At 35.3% G+C, this 20,651-nt stretch overlaps 1 protein-coding gene across 24 annotated transcripts in view; it reads left to right on the top strand.

Moving 5' to 3' along the window:
* Positions 1–20,651, top strand: part of SOX5 (SRY-box transcription factor 5) — a 1,030,085-nt gene that overhangs the window by 339,082 nt on the left and 670,352 nt on the right. For 21 of the 24 annotated variants that reach the window (XM_077953163.1, XM_077953155.1, XM_028829333.2 and 18 more), the window contains one exon: positions 13,015–13,089. The exons of the other annotated variants lie outside the window; for them this stretch is intronic. The gene's annotated coding sequence lies outside the window, so the exon portion shown is untranslated. The remainder of the gene's footprint in view (positions 1–13,014; positions 13,090–20,651) is intronic. 24 annotated transcript variants of the gene reach the window in all.

Below are 20,651 nucleotides of genomic sequence, written 5' to 3'. Positions count from 1 at the left end.
GTTTCTTGCTATGAAAGTATTTGTACAGGCCGGCGTGGTGGTTCACACCTGTAATCCCAGCACTTTGGGAGGCCAAGGCGGCTGAATCAGCTGAGGTCAGCAGTTCGAGACCAGCCTGGCCAACATGATGAAACCCCAACTCTACTAAAAATACAAATATTAGCTGGGCATGGTGGCAGGTGCCTGTAATCCCAGCTATTCCAGAGGTTGAGGCAGGAGAATTGCTTGAACCCGGGAGAAAGAGGTTGCGGTGAGCCGAGATCACGCCATTGCACTCCAGCCTGGGGGATAGAGTGATACTCTATCTCAAAATAAGTAAATAAATAAATACAATAAAATAATGAGGAAGATCTCTATGCACTATTATGGAGACATTTCCAAGAAAGATTGTTAGGTGGAAATTTTAAAGGAAACTTCAAAGAGTATATATGGAATGCCATCTTTTGCATAAGAAAGAAGGGCACATGAGACTAAATACATACGTTTGCTTATTTCGGCAAAAATACAGGAAGTATAAGCCTTAAGAAAATAATAATGTATAATGTGTGGGTGGAATGAATAAAACGGATGAGGATGGAAGTGAGTCCAGAGTTACATAGTTTTTTGAACCATGCAAATATTACATATGTTTTAAAAGTAAATTTTGATCGAAGATGAGAACATATCTGAGATGTTAGATATTAACTTGGATGGAAAGCCAAATGGTAATCATTGTTGATGGTACTTCAAGCCAATACTCTCCTGAAGAACAAAGTGAAAGGGGAAGCACTTAAGAGATTGATTCCTACTGACTTGTACATGTTACTGGTACTATCCCACTATATTTAATCCTAAAACTTTACGTTTCTTTGATTCCTGCAACTAACAAGAATTCCTTCCCCCTTTCTCCTACCACCCCTTTTGACAAGAGAGGAGAATAAATGAAACTATTAATCATTTTTTCTACTTTTCTACAATTATAATTTGAGTCAGTGATGTAATTTCTTATATATGCTGGGAAGAGGGGATATAGAATCTGTACAAATTATTTTCCAGTTTATAAGTCATTACAGTCATTAAAAATATAACACCATCATAGGAAATATTACTTGCTTCCTAATGAACCATATTGTCTTTCCCCTTTAATTTTTATTTACCACATCAACAATGACAGTGATGTACAGTTTTCTACTAATGTGTAACCAACTCTCCTGAGTGTGTAACATGTGCTTTTGGAGTTAACTATTTTGGAGACAAGATATTAGCCATTGTTAAAATTATTTTAAGAAAATGAAATATAACTCTAAGTGGGTAAAAATCCTCTGATAATTGTTAATTTACTCAACTAATGGCTTTTCCTGCAGCCCAAAAGTTTTAAAGTTTCAAAGCTTTTTCCAATTTTCTGCCCTAAATGACTTTATTTGTTGGGTTGTTATAGTGCCTTTATAAAACAAAGATGTGGCTGTGTGTACCACTGAAAAATTGGCTTGTATTGGACCTCCTTTAAGCACTGAGCTTTTAAAATAATTACTGGTAGGCAAGCTGATTTTGGTGATGGGTTAGGTATAACTAGAGATTCATGTTCTCAAATTTTGGTCCTGATGTTCTCTTCCACCTAAGTGAAGTAAAGAAAGCAGGGGGTATGTTCGTGTCACAATGAGGTTTATACTTTTTATCTGGGTAGAATTTGTGTTCGATATAACCAAAATGTATGGATACCTACTATGTATCCAGCGCTTGAGTAATTTCTTTTATCCAATGACCTTATAATTAAATAAGCAAAATTTCACCCAGGGCAGGCAGTCTGAGAATTCAACACACTAAATAGAAAAAAGCTAGAAGATGGGAGAATGCTGTGTAAAGAGAGAGTGGCACCCTGTGTGTTTCTAAAGAGAATGGAAGGAATTTATTCAGCCTAAGTAGCCTCTGTGCGGGTAAGCTTTTAGTTATCAATGATCACAATATTCAATGTTGTGATCAATGATCACAATATTAAATAAGTCATACCATTGCACTTATCAGTGCTCGTGCAGTGACATAGTGAAAAAAATAATGAAATAGAAGCATCAGTTCCCTATATCAAAAGCTATGAGATACAAGTGCTCCCAGCCAAAGAAGGCACGATCTGGAATTTTTAAAAAATGTGGATATATAGAATAAATATGCAACCCTCCTGATAATGTTGGCTGATGAAGTGAAATTCACCAACTGTAATTCTGGCACAGAGAGACACACATAGTGCCTGCATACACACACACACACGCACGCACACACATACATCCTCAGAATATTCTTAATCATTTGCTATCTTATTTACATTTCCTTTGCTAGAGTAAATTCTATCATTTGAACTTTTACAAAATATATTTTGATATTACTTAAGCGAAAGTAAGGAATAATGTGATTGGCTTTCAAATAGCTTATTACCATTCAAATACTCTCTAGATAATTTATATTTTAAAAGGCAAAAAGAAAAAAAAAAAAAAAAAGAAACCTGTGTCAGCTTCCGAAACATTCTAAATGGAGACTTAGCTCTAAGTAATCAAAATTGCTTTAGTTGTGCAGAGCAGCATTAAAAGCCTTGTCCACTAATTGAGTGAAGCGGCACAACTGAAGCAGCCTTGTCCCTCATTAGATGATCTTGCAGGCACTGTTTGTCATCCTGGGTTGCCGGGCTCAATCTAACAGTACTGCTGGCTCAAATTAATGGTAATTCGTTATGACACACTATGTCCTTCCAGTGAAACAACAATGCGAAGCCAGTGGGGCATCTGTCGACCACTGCTGCTTCTTGATCTCATTCCTTTCCACTTTAGTTCAAGTGACCAACTTTGCATAACGCTTGTAAGTTCTTTAGCTAACTGGTGATTGGAGATGCCACCTGCCTGAAGAATTGCATCCAGTTCTCTTCCACTACTGTCACAGAAAAAGCATCTCTAACAATAGGTCGAGTCAGTCTGAAATGTGATGACATTTTCTAAAGGAAGCAAAACTCATTCGTGCGTGTATGTTTTTTGTTTTTGTTGTTGTTGTTGTTTTGAGATAGGGCCTCGCAGATAGGGTCTCACTCTATTGCCTGGGCTAGAGTGCAGTGGTGCGATCATAGCTCACTGCAGCCTCGACCTCCTGGGCTCAAATGATCCTCCCACCTCAGCCTCCAGAGTAGCTGAGACTACAGGCACATACCAACATGCCTGGCTAATTTTAAAATTTTTCAGTATAAACGTGGCCTTGCTGCATTGCTCAGACTGGTCTCAAAGTGCTGGCATCAAGCAATCCTCCCACCTTGGCCTCACAAAGTGCTGGGATTACAGGTGTGAGCCACTGTGCCAGGCCTGGGACTTCTTTTGGAATGTAAATACCTCACTTGTATCTACTCATGGGGGATATTAATAAGAAATCTTGAGATACAGTGTTCATGAATGTGATGTAAATCCAAAGATAATGAATATTTTCTGACTCTTTGACTTTGTTTATTCAATATCTTTTGGAGGGAACTTTGTGTTTATATGACGAGCATTGCTGTTCAAAATGCTGCTTTTCTAGTCTTAAGAGCAGGCAGAATGCTGGAAAATGTTCTAACAGTGATGCAATCAGCCGCTTCCTCCTAGCAACTCTAAATAGTGTGTTTGTATCAATCAGTTTATTGTATTCATTCAAATAATTTCGTCTGTCTGAAAGGATGACTCAACTCTACACATGAAGAAACATCTAAGTAGTATCTGGACATAGCTTTTCGTCTGAAATCCTCAAATTACCCATGAATAGAGAAAAGGTCACATATATTGACCAGTTGACTCTGCAGTATTGAAAGTGGTGATGCTTAGTCAGTATGGGGTGCCGGACAGTTGTATCACCCACTGTTTTCCCAGGGTTCAGCCTTAGTCTCACTGTAGGGTGTCTATTCCAAGCAATATGGGCACAGTGTGATGTTAACATTAAAAGCCTGCCTACCACCATACCATGTATTGTTTGAAATCCCACAATTAGATTCAATCCTTTGGGCTATATTTTTAAAAAATGTTTCTTAGCATAATCTAATTGCTTGGAAGAGCTAATATGTTACAACTTGTTCTCAGTAATCATTTATTCACTCATTTATTTAATGTTTATTTCTATTAATCCTATCCCCTCCCAAAACATGCTCTAACAAAATCCTTCAGTTCAGAACTAGTTCCCATTTCCTCATTTCGCAAAATTCTTGATTGAAACCTAGATATATCTGCTTTTACGTGGTAGTTTGTAACGTGCCTTGATGAACGTCTACTTTTTCCATTAAATCTGCTCCACCCACATTCAGTCTTCACAATTTCAGCGAATAGTAATTCCATCCTTCTGTTTGTTCATTTTAAGCATGTGGGAGTCATCCTTGACTCCTAGCTTTCACTCATACCCCTGTCCAGTCCATTGGCAAAACCTCTCTGCAGAAAAAAAAAATTCCACATTCACCACTGCTACTCTGGCCCAAGATAATATAAACCGTTGCCTGGAATATGATTAAAATAGACTCTACCTACTTTAAGCCTATTCTTAACCTAGCCCTGGAAATAAATAGGGACATTTTTGGTGGTCAAAAGACCGGGGCATTACTACTGGCATTTCATGGGTCCAGTTTAGAGACACTAAGTGGACTGCCATGTGCCTAGTGGGGGGGACAAAGAGGAGCTGTCCACTCAAAATGCCATTAACAACCTCATTGAGAAATATTGAACCAATTAAAACCTAAGTCACCTGATTTTTCCACTTATGCTCAAACCTCCATCTTGGCTTTTAATTTTTCTAAGAACAAAAGCCAGTATCCTAACTATGGCCTTGTAGGCCTTACACAACCCTTGCCTTCTCCCTCACTTATCTGACGTCACTTCCTATTACTCTCGCATTCACTCACTCCATTGCAGCCATTCTGAAAATACAGTATGCCATCATGCTATTTACTCTGTATGAAAAGTTATTTCCCCAGTTTCCACATCCCTCACCTCCTTACTCATATATCTTCCTTTCTAGTCACCCTGCTTAAAATTGCAGATCCTGCTCTCAGATTCTTACCTACAAATTGTTTTTGTCTCCAAAGCACTTATTGCTATTTAATACATTGTGTTGTATTCTTGTCTTTCTTTACTCACCAGACTGTAAGCTGCATGAGAGATTTTTGTCCGTTTTGTTCCCTGCTGTGATTACATTGCTTAGAATAGAATCTGGCATGTAGTAGGTGCTCAGTGGGCAGTTTTTGAGTGAATAAATTTAAACTTATAACAATCTTAGGTAGTATTGCATTAAGAAATGGAGATTTAAAAGCTGACAGAGGCTAGTAGATTTGTAAAGAGACACTTAACTACTAAAAAGAATTTACACATGTTCTCATGAATATATTTATTCATCTACTAAGTATTTTTTAAACTCTTATTTGAAGTCAGGCTCTGTTTTAAGTGTTGGAGGTAAACCAATGAACAAAACAGACATGGTTATAAAACAAATTAATTTTAGAGATGGCAAGTGCTATATAGGAAAGAAAGGAAAAGAAGAAGGAGGAGTGATGGATGGGGTGGAGGAGGCCTTCATGTCTTGTATTTTTTTTCACTGTAACTTGACTAGTTCATTTCCATATTAGTAACAATTACTTTATTTAATGCATTACCAAACACTTGAAAATAAAATGAGGAATTGATACACAGGCATATTTTGAAGAGGTTATGTGATATATTGGGAAGAAAATGGATTTTGACATCAGGCCATCCTGAATTAAAATCTCAGCTCTGTCACATGTGATCAGGGACAACTAAGTCCAACCCAATATCCTCATTTGTTAAGTAGAATTAACCATAGGCACTTCATGGGGTAGTTGTGAAATCAAAAACCAGTGTAGATAAGGTGTCTAACATGAAACACAATAAGTCAATACATGTTTTCTTCAGACTTTTGGCTACTACATAGGAAGTGGAGTAAAATGTGATATAAATACAAAGATAATGATAGTTTTCTGACTCTATGAGTTTGGTTATTCAATACTGTTTGGAGGAGACTTCATGTTTATATGGTGAGCACTGCTGTTCAAAATGTTGCTTTCCTATTCTTAAGAGCAGGCAAAATGCTAGAAAAAGTTATAGCAGGGATGCAATTAGATGCTTCCAACTGGGGTGCCCCAGTAGAGATCTGTGTGCTGTGGTGGAAGACTGGGTATGAGGGACTAGGTGCCAACTTAGAATCTTCGGAAAACTTTTTTTTTCTTTTGCTCCATTAAAATAACATATAACCTATGTATGTTTTGTCACTTTATTTAATAGCCCTTTTATTATTGAGAAAGTTATAAAATTTCTTGGAGAAATATTTAGAAAATATAGTTTAGTAAAAGAAAAAAGTAAAAAATTTCTGTAATTCTGAATTAGCACTGTAATATTGTGCATTTATACTTTGAATCATTTTTATATTATGTATGAATGTGAGTGTATCATTGGTTATATAAAGTACAAATCCTCTGATTATTTCCCATAGTTAATACTTTGGAACATTAATGTTTTGGAAGAAAATTAGTGTTACTTGATAATTATTTATCTCAGTGGTTAACAATATAAATGCTATATCTACTTGATGATAATGATGATACTATATTCTATATCTAGTATAAATCATCTCACTTATTTTATCACTGGGAATTTCTGCCTTGTAATTTTTCACGTTATTTAATTATACACATTGTATCTGCTGTTACCTCCTAAGACACAGAATTCTTGTCTGATTAACCTACTTAACTTTCAAATAGGCAGGAAAAAAGATATTAACATTAATTATCGAGTTTTGGAAGCACATTAGTTCAATTAATCATCACTTTAAAGATGAGGAAACTAAGGCTCAGAAAGGTTTTACCACCTATAATAAGTTGAGACCTGAACTCAAGCTTATATCTGTGTGATCCCAAAGTACATGTTATTTTTCTCTTTCCATTCTGCCTTATCTTACATGCAATATCTTATAATAAGTGCTTAAGAACTTTTTGTTGAGTAAATGAACAGATGAATGGTTGGATGGTTTCTGTTCAACAAATCCCCAATTTAACTCAAAGCAATGTGTATGCACACTTTAGAGAAGGGATTGGAGTCTTATTTAAATTTCAGTAGCAGAAAATACACTTGAATAGTAAAATACGTATTAACTAAACAGAGAGGTTAGACACTTAGGTGGTATAACTGGAATTGAGGATGTTTAATCATATAACTCTTATGATCATGAAATTGGATAAATGTGAGTCCCTTAGGATATGTAGCCTCTTGAGTATTTCATTAAATGCATTCATATTAAAATTAAAGGTTACATAGATAGAAGTAGGGAACTTCAATTTTATGTTGCTGAAATGTGATGTTTTTAGAAGTTTTAATTATTATGGAGACAAAGTAGTTGCATATGTTTTTAAGGTGCATGTGATATGTTTATTTGAGCACACAATGTGTAATAATCACATCAGGGTCATTGGGATACCCATCATCTCAAGCAATTATCATTTCTTTGTGTTAGGAACATTTCAGTTCCACTTCTTTAGTTATCATGAAATATTTAATAAATTATTGTGAGCTGTAGTCACCCTATTGTGCTACCAAACACTAGATCTTATTCTAACTGTATTTTTGAACCCTATTAATCATCCCCTTCTTATTCCCCCTTTCAAAATGTGATGTTTTTAAAGCAGACGTTTTCTCATGTATTTATCTATTTTGGATTAGCAGCTAAAATTTTCTTTTCTAGCAGTCATTCTCAAATATATGATTCTAAAATCTCTTTGGTTTTACAAAATTCTAAAATGTCCATGATTTCCAGCTATTAACAAATTGTATTCTAAATGTTGCCATACTTTATGTTAAAAATATTTTTACAGTCTAAGTCTTGATAAAGAGACAGTAATACTTGGATTGTATTACAACACTTGAGTACTGTTGAAAAACTAATCTCTGAAGACTAATTTAAAAGTAGAACATCTTCCTATTATGCATTTTATTATTAGTTTTTAGCCATGGTATGCCATTAATGTTATGTATCAGGGAGTAATCTACATTTATTTTGTATTATCTTAACACTGTTAGATTTTTCAAGGTAGATGTGCATACTTTTTTAAAAAAGATAATGAGACTAAGTTAATGTGTTTTTGTTTTATGGTACATAATTTTTAGAAGAGTGGTTTGTTAGGTTATAATTTATGTACCACACAATTCATTCTTTCAAAGTGTTCATGTCAGTGTTTTTTAGAGACTTCATGGATTATTCAGTATCACCACTACCCAATTTTAGAATATTTCCATGTGACAACAAGAGGCTTTGCACTCATTTTTACTCTGCATTACTCCTCAAGTGTTCCCCCATAACTCTGGGTAACCATTGATCTGCGCTCTGTCTCTATAGATTTGCCTATTCTGGACGTTTCTTATACTTAGAATTATACAATATATGGTCTTTTGTTACTGACTTCTTTCACTTGATAAAATGTTTTTAAGATTCATCCGTGCTGTAATAATTACATTCCTTTTTAAGGCCGAATAGTATTTCATTGTAATGGATGTACCAAATTTTGTTTATTCATTTGTCAGCTAGTTAAAAAACATTTAGATTATTGGTACCTTTTAACCATTATAAATAATGCTGCTATGAACATATGTATACACATTTTTGTGTGGACATAGGTTTTTATTTATCTTGGGTATACACTTAGTAGTAGAATGACTAGGTCAATTTGGTAACTCAATTTGTGAACTTCTAGGAACTGCAAACTACTTTCCATAGCAGCTGCAGCATTTCATATTTCCACCAGCAATCTACTAGCATTCCCACATCTCTATAGCCTCACCAGCACTTGTAATTATCTATCTTGTTTTTATAGCCATCCTAGTGGATATATAGTGGCATGTCATTGTGGCTTTGGTTTACATTTCTCTAATGACTAATGATATTGAGCATCTTCTTTGTACGTCTTCTCTAGTGAAATGTCTATCAGATCTTTTGCTCATTTTTTAATTAGTTATTTGACTTTTTATTATAGAGTTCTAAGAGTTCTTTATACATTCTGGATGTAAGTCAGTTCCTGGTCAATGTATCATTTGCAAATATTTTATCCCATTCTGTAGGTTGTCTTTTCACTTTCTTGGTAGTGTCCTTAGAAGCACAAATGTTTTTATTTTTAATGTCCAATTTATCCGTTTATTGCTTTTGTTGCTTGGCATATCTATTGTTATTGTGTCTGACAACCCATTGCCAAACCCAAGGTCATAAATATTTACATTTTCTTCTAAGAGTTTTATAGTTTAGTTTCTACATGTAGGTATATGTCATCCATTTTGAGTAAATTCTTACTTATATATGAGATAAGGATCCAGTTTAATTCTTTTGCATGTGGATATTTTGTTATCCCAGAATAATTTGTTGAAGACTGTATTACATTCTAACACTAATTCTCTTACATCAGCTGGGTGTCCTTTAGTTCAATTCAATCTGACGCTAACTATTCACAGTTAACATCTGATCCCACAAATTCAAGGACAAGGTCCTCAACAAGACTGTCCTTACTTCAAAGACCAACTGCAAGTGGGGTCCCCACGCTACCCTTATTTCTGCTTGGAAGAATTGGCTACAAAATTGGGAGTTCCTAAGAACCCCTTTAAGGTTTGATAGTTCACTAGAACAACTTACCTATCTCACAAAAAGTGCTATACTTACAATTGCCATTTTATTATAAAAGATTTAAATGAATAGCTGGATAAAGGAGTACACAGGATATGTCTGGAATAATCTGGAGCACAAGTTTCTGTCTTCATAGAGTTGGTTGCAATACCCTCCTGGTACATCAATATGTTCACTATCCTGGAAGCAATTCAAGCCTCATGTTCATAGTTTTTTTTGTTTTTTAAGATGGAGTCTTGCTCTGTTGCCCAGGCTGGAGTGCAGTGGTGTGATCTCGGCTCACTGCAACCTCTGCTGCCCAGATTAGAGTGATTCTCCTGCCTCAGCCTCCCGAGTAGCTGGGATTATAGGCATGCACCACCATGCCCAGCTAATTTTTGTATTTTTGGTAGAGATGGAGTTTTGCCATGTTGGCCAGGCTGGTCTTAAACTCCCGAACATCAAGGCATCTGCCCTCCTTCTTGGTCTCCCAAAGTGCTGGGATTACAGGCATGAGCAACTGCACCCGACCTTGTGTTCACAGTTTTTGTTCAAGGTATTTATTACATAAGCATGTCATTGGCCATGTGACTAAACTTAATCTTCAGATCTTCTTCTTTCCCCAGAGGTAGGAGAGGACTGGGAATGCCTCTAATTACATGAAATTTGTTATTTTTCTGCCAGCCTTCCCCATCCTGTAGGCTACCTGTGGCAACAACCCTGCGCCACTTCATTAGCACAACAAAGGCACATCTATCACTCAGGGAATTTCAAGAATTTCTGAAACTGTGCCAGGAACCAGGGACAAAGACCAGATTTTAAAAAATATATTAATACTTATATGACAACTATTCTTCCTTCCATTGACTTATCTGGGCAACGTTATCAAAAATCAACTAGTTACAAATGTGTGAGTTTATTTCTGTACTCTCAATTCTGTGCCATTAGATCTGTATGTGTATCCTTATACCAGGACCACAATGTCTTGATTACTGTAGCTGTCATACATTTTGAAGTTGGGAAGGATGCATCCCCTAACTTTCTCTTTTTTTTTTTCAGGATCGATTTAGCTATTTTGGACTTTTTGTATGTCCATATGAATTTTAGGATCAGCTTGACAGTTTCTGTAAAAAAGCCAACTGGGATTTTGATAAGAATTATGTTCAATCTGTAGATTAATTGGGGGAGTATTATCATTTTAAGAATATTAAGTTTTCTCATCCATGAATGTGGGTTGTCTTTTCATTTTTTAGATATTCTTTAATTTTTTTCAGTGATGTTTTTAGTTTGTGATTCACAAGCTTTACGCTTCTAATGTTAAATTTATACCTAAGTATTTTGTTCTTTCCATGCTGTTGTAAATGGAATTGTTTCCTTGATATCATTTTCAGAATGTTCATTACTAGTGTGAAGAAATACAATTAATTATTATGTATTGATCAACTATCTTGCAACCTTACTGAACTTGTTCTTTAGCCCTTATAGTTTTTTAGTTACTTCCTTAAGATTTTCTAAGTAAAAATAAAACATTATCTACAAAGAGCGATAATCATACTTCTTCCTTTCCAGCCTGGATGCCTTTTCTTTCTGTTTCTTATTTAGTGAACCTGTCTGTAATCTCTAACAAAATGTTGAATAAAAGTGGTATGAGCAAACATTCTTGTTCCTTATTTTAAGCAGAAAACAGTTAATGTTTCGCCATCAAGTATTATAGTTGTAGATTTTTCGTAGATGGTCTTTGCTAGGTTGAGGAAGTTTCCTTCTATTGCTAGTTTGTTTAATGTTTTGATGGTGTTGAAGCAGGGTGTTGGATTTTGTCAGATGCTTTTCAGCATCTGTAGAGATATTGTATGATTTTTCCCTTTATTAATATGGTATGTTATGTTATTTGATATTTATATGATAAATCAACTTTGCATTCCTGGGATAAATCCTACTTGGTTATAGAATATAATTCTTTTTGCTATTTTACATACTCTAAAATAATCTAAATATTCCAAAATTATTTAGGCTTTTAAAATGAAAAAGAATATAAATTAATAAATAAAAGTTGCACAAGTCACCTGGTCTTAGATTACCTCTAAGTCTGCAGCACCAGTATTTCAGAAGTGGAATTCTATTTTCCTGAAAGTACAATTTGAAGTATCGTCATTAAAATACTGACCTGCATAATCTGGTTGATAACATAGGACCAACCTAGGACAAAAAATTGATAAACTTTTTACTTATACAGTTTTAATAAGCTTGTTGCAAGATCCAGTATATAATTATGCTTAAACATCTTGAAGTCATATAATGTCATCATTTTGGTGGCCAAACTTTAAAAAGCAGATAATAGCTGATGAACTTCCCCATATAAAAAATAGTCAGCAATCACAAATAAATAATAAAATCATAATAAAATAGCTATATGTATTGAAAACTTGGATTTGGGGTTCATGACAAGCTTATGAAGCCATTTTATAGATTGAGAAAATAAGCCTCCAAGAGGTTAGATAAATTTGCAAAAACATTCCCGGAAATCAATACTTAAATTCTGCTTTTATGACCCTGCAGTCTCGCTCTGATAAAGTGACTGCTTATAGAGTGTTTCTGTTTTCATTTTGTTCTTCCTATTATTGGTATTTTTGCCTGGAAATTATTCAATGGGTTTGTGAAGTCTTTATTCTTTTATAACTTAGTGTCCTAGTACAATGTAGCAGTTGGTTTGCTTATATTCCATAAATTTTATTTCATAAATGTATTCCATAAATTTTATTCTATAAAGTTATACACATATGTATTCCATAAATTTCGGTGCCCATTAGAATGTTTTGCATAAAGTATTGTAGCTCTAAGTAATATTGCATTATATATATATTTTAAACTACCTATCATGGACTATAAAAAATGGATGTAATTGTCTCAGTAAAACTAGGCTTAAGATCACTTCAGGCTATATACACACACTTGTGTGAGTGAGTCCATGCATCACACATGTGTGCTCACATGACTGAATTAATCATATGATGACTTTTAAGTGATTTAATTGATATGTCTCCTAAATAATTAGTTCATATTTTTACATTTCAGTTGTCACTGTATCTTGAAATGTCATTAATAAAAATTTTTTAGTTTTTCATTGATTTGTCATTCATCAGCCACTAACTGGCACAGTCCTATGAGTCTGATGTTGTTTTACGGCTATGAATCTGGTCTAGAAAAAAAAATTATTACAATGAAATTACTTAATATTTTTTCCAACATTTTGCAATAGAAATCCCATTTAACTATCTTTATGATTTTCAATTTTTTTATTTGAGTATTTTGGAATTACTTTGATTTCTCACTTAATATTTTCTTTCCTTCTTTCAATTTTTCTTCCTTTCTTTTTTTTTTTTTTTTTTTTTTTTTTTTTAGCATTTCAAGAAATAGATAATATCAAGGAGACCGGGACACCGGGAGTGGGAGAGATTGGACTGGGAGACTCAGCAGGTCAGGACATTTGCATTACCATTTGCTGGTCATTCTTTTGCCATCAGTTTTACAATTAATTCTCTTGCCACTTGCTTATTTCTTCCATGTGCTTACTTGAGTTGTTCTCGGTTTGCAATTTATGAGTAACACTCTAATAATATAAGAAGCCGAGCATTTGGGTGTCTTCCTTTTATAGTTTGAAGATGAACAAAAAAAAAAACCCACCAATTAAAAGAAACTATCAAGAATAGAAAAAAAATTTCTTACCTAAGTTACATTGATGCCCAAATTTATATTTTTTCTATATTTTTTCCTTGTATAAACTGTTTTGAAATGAAACTTCTTAATGACTTTCCCTTAATGACTTTTAAGAATCAAATTCTTAAAACATGTAGAATGTTAATAAAATGTAATTGTAGTGGCGGAACACCCAGGTCATGAAAATCGAGTTTCTTTTCTTCTCTGCCATATACTCTGTGCTGGGGTCCACCTTTCAAAGCTCTTGACACGCTTCAGAGTCAATCTGTTTGCCAACACTAATAGTAACTACAGAATGTTGACTACGGTGTATGAAATGAAAGTTAATTAAATCGGACAATTTCTATGTAAATAAAAGGTCTCAATAGTCGAAGAGTCTCCTGGGAGCATTCAGCAGTCATTGTACAAGGTTAGTTTTAGTCACATTTCTCAGTAAGCTGGAGCCACAATGGCCTTTGAAGTCCCCATTGCCATGAATGTGGCTAATGGCTGTGTGTTCATTCCTTGGTCCAGGGAAGTGTCTTGGTTGTTTCAACAGTGCTCACAACTCTCACTATTATTGCTTAGTTATGAGTGAAGACTTGGTTCCCTCCCTCTTTGTTACCCCTTCCGTGTTACCGCTTCCACAGCTCCCCTGGAGTGTGTCTTAGCTCCTCCACATCCAGGTCTTCTGTAGAACAACTACCAGTGGCTTTTTCAGTTTTCATTATACAGAGAGATAAATGTCTTTGTCCTTCAGTGTGATCAGATCTCTTCAATTAAAATGACTTACTCATAAAGGAACTAAGCTTAAAGTGATTCTATCTGGATGCTTCAGGGATTTTGTTATTTTTTAGCATGAACATTAGGATATTAGGGATTAGACACATTTTTATTGGCATGTACCTTGGGAGAACACTGCTTACCAGCTTAAAGGGAAGATACATTTCAACTATATCTTGATGCAATGCATATGCTTAAGTCTCTGCTTTTAGCTAAATTAGGTAAGAGTCTTGCAAAAAACTGTATTTGAAATGATACGCCAAAGTAAGTGTGTCTGCACAGATTCTTGCAGAGTTAAGAACCACTTTTCAATGATACTTTGATAAAGAGTATTCTGATAATAAACATCCCCGAATTTTTAGTTTGCAAATATTACGGAAATAAACATTAAAACCAAATAAGTTGAAGCTAAATGTGGTGGGTGTTCTTGGCATCCAACTATTATATAAATATTGACCTTAAATTGAATACACTTGTTGTTTGACTTTTGCATGTTTGGAAGCAAAATCAAGAAGGAAGGGACAAACATCTCATAGATCCCTATAGTCTTATGAGATAGAAAGAAACTTGGTCTAATCAACTTATTTCACAAGCCTAAATTACTATCCTCTGTTACATGAAACATTAGTAATAAAACTAAATCTATGTTTCTTGGCATGATGCAGGTCTACTACATTATGCTACCTCGCAGGTTATGGAACACAAATCATTCTGCATACTACATAATGCACACACATAAAAATACCATCATATTTGCCATTTTGCCAATTTATCATTTGATAAAGAATGCTATTGGTACTAACACTTCACTTTGGATTATACCAATATTCAAAGAAATCAAGATCATAAAAATGTTTTTGGTAGTGCCATTTCCCTGGAAAAATTTTCTCTTTAGCTAGATGAAATAAATAAAAAGATGATGATCCATTCATTAATTCATTTATTCATACAAGGAAAATTTCTACTCTCCCAGAGCTTTCATTCTTATGGAAGAAAATGTGAAGTGAAGATTTTGATGAGTATGTCAGTGGGGATAAGTACTAAGAAGAAAAATAATACTAGAGAACACTGAAAGACCATCTCAGATACACTGTCTAGGGAAAGGCTCTTTAATAAGGAGAGAATGGAACAGAGGACTGAATGGAATAAGAGAATAATTTCAAAATGTGGGGAAGGAGAGGTACATTCGACAGGAAGAGCCAGTATGAAGAGTGTGCTTGGTGTGTTGAAGGAATGGCCAGGGCAGTGGTAGGAAGACAGGAGAAGACAAGTGAGAGATGACACTGTGGAGGCTGAGTGGTGTCCATCAATTACAGCCTGGTAGACTATGATAGTACCTTGAATATTATTCTGAGGGGGATGGAGATCATTAAAGGAATCTTAGCAGATGAGGAGCATGTTAAGGTTCATATATTTTAAGGATCAGTCTGACTTACAAGTTGTGCACATCATTTAAAAAAATTTCCCTTTATAGACAGAATCTAAATTATGAGTAAAAATAGATGTAATAATGATTAGGGCAACATTTTCTAATCAGGATATTGACTGATGCTTGTGTTCAAGGGACTAATGTTAGATAATACAGCTATCCTTTTTCTTTTCCATGTCTTTAGTTTGCAGAATTCTTTTGAATTTGAATTATGGTTTTTGGCTTTGTATAATAACATTGTTTTATAATAGAGACCTTAATGATAATGATATATAATATTTAAAAATTGTGTGCATTCAATCAGTTGCTTGGCACAGCTGAATTTCTCATTTGTTTGCCATTTATAATTTCAACCCAAACCACATAGCTTTCTATAAGTCCAGAAACAAGTCCTGAATTTTATCTCCTATTTGCAAAGGAAGGTGTTTGAAAATCATGTAACTCTTTTATTATAATTATTCCAATCCATGAGACTATTTATGAGCAGGAAACATAGAGTAGTTAAAACAAATCAATTTAGTATGAATTAGCAGGCTTGAATTCTGAAGGCAGCTCTGAAACTTACTAGCTGGGTGACTTGGCGTCTTTGACCTCTGTTTGCCTCCTCCGTGACCTATGGGAGAAGTGCAGTGTTGTTGTTGCTGCAGTTCCTTCATGTTTGTCAAGCCATTGTACAAATATTAGGTAATAAAGAGAAAATGGGTGAATAAAGGGTTACTTACATTAGAAGTAACCATTTATAATACAAATGAGAAAATAAGGGATATGGTTTCATGTAAATAACAGAGGATAATATCCATATTTATTTTCAGAAAAGTATTAGGTCAAAGTAGATATTATTGATACTTGGAAGGAAGGGTTATTTCTAAAAATATCATTTCTATCATGTGAAGAATCAAAATAAATATTTAAAAAGTAATTTGGGAGGTGGGGAGTGCCTTCTTCTAGCAATCTTGTGGCAGCAGTTTTCAATTGCCAAATAAGTATTTACCGGAAAGTTTTCAAATTTCTAATCAATGCATTAGAAACTATTTAAAATCTCTACCTAGGTTATCTAGGCTTAGATTTTCATGATTTGCATATCAGAATATTGCAACAAAATATATACATACATACCTGTTTATGAATATTTAATATTATTTTCCTAAAAATTCTTACTCTAAATTCTTTCCTTTTCAGTCATAAGAATAAGAATCACTTCCGTGACGTCAAACCCCGTCTCTACTAAAAAATACAAAAACTAGGCGGGCGAGGTGGCGGGCGCCTGTAGTCCCAGCTACTCGGGAGGCTGAGGCAGGAGAATGGCGTAAACCCGGGAGGCGGAGCTTGCAGTGAGCTGAGATCCGGCCACTGCACTCCAGCCTGGGCGACAGAGTGAGACTCCGTCTCAAAAAAAAAAAAAAAAAGAATCATTTCCATGATTAAACTGATAAATAAGGAAATCATTCTTTGACATTATTTTTCGGAGAGGGCATGCCTACTTCAACTTCACATATTCATCTGTGATTGTTTTTGAGTCTGGAGTGATTCCTGTCACTTTCTGCCACAGACAGTGGAGGAAATTCTCCACTCCCATAAGAGTTAGTTCCTCCACCTATGCTTACCCATTGCCTGTTCAACAAACCCTGATTCTCTGCTCCAGTACCTTCAACTTCTTCTGTATTACTAGAAGCAAAATATTTAAACATGCTCAAATTTTTCATCTAAAAACAAATAAAAACTTTTAAAAAAATTTTTACCTCTCCCTTTAGCTACCACTCCCTTCATGTACAAATTTTCCTAAAGCCTTATCTTCAATTGCGGTCATTTTCTTTTTTCCTTCTCACCGCTCTATTCTCTTCCACTTCTGTCTTGCCAAATCTTGCTAAGATCATCAATAACTATTATCATGCTAAATCCAAAAGGTATTTTTTAGTCATTGTCTTATTTCATCCTTAGTTGCATTCAGCTGTGTGGATGACTTTCCAACCCTCACCCCATTTTTTGGTTGTTTTTGAAGGACTATCTTCCCTCTGCTTTTCACTTGGAAATGAACTGTCTTGTTCATCACTTCATCCCTAACACACTTTTTAAAGTGCTTTGCTAATAGCATGTGCTGAATAAATTTGGTTGTGAAGAGCTATAGCCAAATGAATACAATGTGAAATCCAATGCCATAAAGGCTACAAAATATCTACAAGGTGACAGTGTATAAGGCTTCATAGAAAAGATACAGTTTCATAGACAAGGTAGTATTTGAGCTGGGCTTTAAAGGATGCATACGATTTTGCCCAACAGAGATGTTGGACAGTGGGAAGATTGCCAAGGATATATTTAAAGCTGTGGTGTCTTATGTTCCTCTTTGGGCTTGAGTTTGGATGCAACACAAGGGATACAAAAGGAAAATAGTGACTATAAAGGTAAGTTGGGTTCAAATAATAAGAAGACTTTGAATCTTATGCTAAGTGGTTTGTCCTAACTCCACAGGACTTGTGGAGTCATTAAAATTTTTTGTTTGTCATGGGAAAGTAGGGTGATGACTAGGGCTGTGCCTTGGATTAATTAATTATTATGATGTCACTATGAGGCTGATTGATTTATAAACTGTATGGCTATAAGAAGGAAGATAGATTACTAATGTAATCATGAAGTAAGAGTTCAGGAAAGTTAGGCCTGACGTGGTAACACCAGGGTACAGATATAAGCAGAAATCTGAAGATGGATTCGATGGGGTTTGATGTCTTCCTAGAGTGCTAAGGGATCAATTTCAACCTTGAATAATGGAAATAAAGGCCATGCAATTCACAGATACAGGAAATCACAAAAAGCAGTTTGTTTTTATTGATTTATTCTTTTTTAAAAATGTTTGGTCAGAGAGCATGAGTTGTTTTGAGAGTCTTTATATTTGAGTTACCAATATTGATATATTGAGGAAGTATTCCACATTGGAGATTCTGGGACCTGGCATGGGAGTTGACGATACAGCCCTGTGAATTTAAACTTGATGCTGAAAGTTGCCTCCTTAGTGGAAGAAGAGCGATGTAGACTGAGGGGATAGCCTGCAAGATGAGGGTGCTGAATGCCATGTAGAATTTTGAAGATCACGTGGAATAGTGGAAATAAAAGAAACTCTCAAGTTTGAGTTATAGCTTTGCTGCTTTACAAACTGTATGGTCTTGAAGTTGTGTTTGGTTTGTTTATTCATTTATTTATCTTTAATATCTGCCCAGGGCCCTCCTGAGTGGTCTGCAAACAGTAAGCACTAAATGCAGGCTTTATTGGCTCACTAGAATATATTCATTTCTACATTATGGATTTTTTTTGAAGTATCAAAAGTTGTTTGTGTACTCATTCATTTACTCATTTATTCATTCATGTATTCTTACTGAGTCTTACTCTGCGACAGGCACCCTCATTATACTGCCTGACTTCTTCTCCATCTCATTTCTTGGCTAGTATTTTCATTGGTTCAATTTGGTGATATTGTTCTCAGTTATAGGAAAAAGATTGATTTAGATCTCATCCATCTATAGAGTCATGCCATTTACATCTCAGACTACATTTCCTCCTCCTCAGGTTGGTTGAGATAGCTCCAAAAGGAAGTGATAGCGAATGTTGCCTTTACTTTTACAATAACAGAAAAGAATCTTTCTGCTGATTTCATTTAGATGCTTATAGTAAAATATTTAACTCACAAATGATTTAAATCATCCTCTTTAACAGTAGTTAAACACACTGATGTTACAGAGATCTGCCAAACAGAACTATTATCATATGACTACTGAGAAGTTTTTGGACAAAAGTGCTTGTTGGAAGAGGGGAGCCCTATTCCCTGAATGCTGAATGAGTGCTTGCCTGGGGTGTCCCCAGAAATAGGAGCTGACACAGGTGTTCGGCACAGTTGCTTACTGCTTCCCATCAAGAAGGATGGGAGGATCTTAGCACTACTGGTTTGTGGCACTCAGCATACTTGGCAAGCAGTCAGCTCTGGCTGTGGATTTCCCTGGGGAAAATAAAAGCCACAGGGAAGTCATCCGTGTGACCTTCTGCTGGGTAGTTGGCACACAGTTGCACCACAGGAAAGCTTTCAGTTGTCATTTTCTGAATGGGGAGAGATCAGGTGTTGATGGAGGATCCCCATCCAAGGTGGAAGGTGGAGAAGGAAACCAATATTGAACAGAAGCTTACTAAATAATTCCCAGTCACGAAGCTTAACACCAACTGATCTGCTGATAAAAGAGATTCTTGGGGGGAGGCCGTTGATGTGTTTTTGGGGGGTTTCTTTGGTTCCGTAGCATAATTACAAGCTTTCCTATTGAAGTCTGACCCATCATATTGAAATGCTGTCACTAGTATCATTAGCAAGTAAAGTGTTGATAACATAGTCAAATGCACAGCAGAGTTCTGGCTCTTAAGTGTCTGGACTAACTCCCAATATTAGGAATAGGAGTCAAACTGCCATCACTTTTCCTGTGCTAACAGACGCCCTGCCATTAGCAGTCTGAAGGCAATTTTAATAAAATACATAGCCCTGCTGAGTTGGTCTCAAAAGATAAATACGCAATGCAGAAAAGAAGCTTTTGTTTAAAAGTAATTATTTAAACTATGTATTACAGGTAATTTTCTTTTACCAGTAAGGCAAATGCTATCAGAATTTCAATAACGATTTTTTGGCTCTTATCTAAATAATGTGATATTGTCATTTCTAAGAGTTAAAGCAGTGCTTATTTTTACTTATATACAAAATGAGGGCCAATTGGACCCAGGTATCATGTGCATGTGTTTTACAGTTGATATTACATTTTTGCCTGAACAATGTTGTATTCTTGGACAGATTTATGGAAATGTAACAAGCTGGTGAGGGAGTTCTGGGAACTACAGACTTCACTTGCAAACACAGATTAGAACAGGAGGGCAAAGAACATCTTTTTATTTTCCCTTTACTGTCCGAAAGGAAATCAAATTTCAGTCTTTTAAAAGCTCTTTTAATAGGATGCTTGTACGTAAACCACAGTCACAAGGGTGTAACAAATGTGTGCATGTATCCGAGCAGCCAGAGCTTTGTTCACCAAAAGGTGAAAAGCTCAGAAAGCTTTCCTAAGAGTCTATTTGGAAACTATTTAAACCACCGCCTTTTCTTTCCTTCCTACTA

This window comes from Macaca mulatta, chromosome 11, assembly GCF_049350105.2.
Source record: "Macaca mulatta isolate MMU2019108-1 chromosome 11, T2T-MMU8v2.0, whole genome shotgun sequence".
Classification (NCBI taxonomy): Eukaryota; Metazoa; Chordata; class Mammalia; order Primates; family Cercopithecidae; genus Macaca; species Macaca mulatta.
The sequence above is the reverse complement of the archived record's forward strand: the minus strand, read 5'-3'. Positions and strand labels throughout refer to the sequence as shown.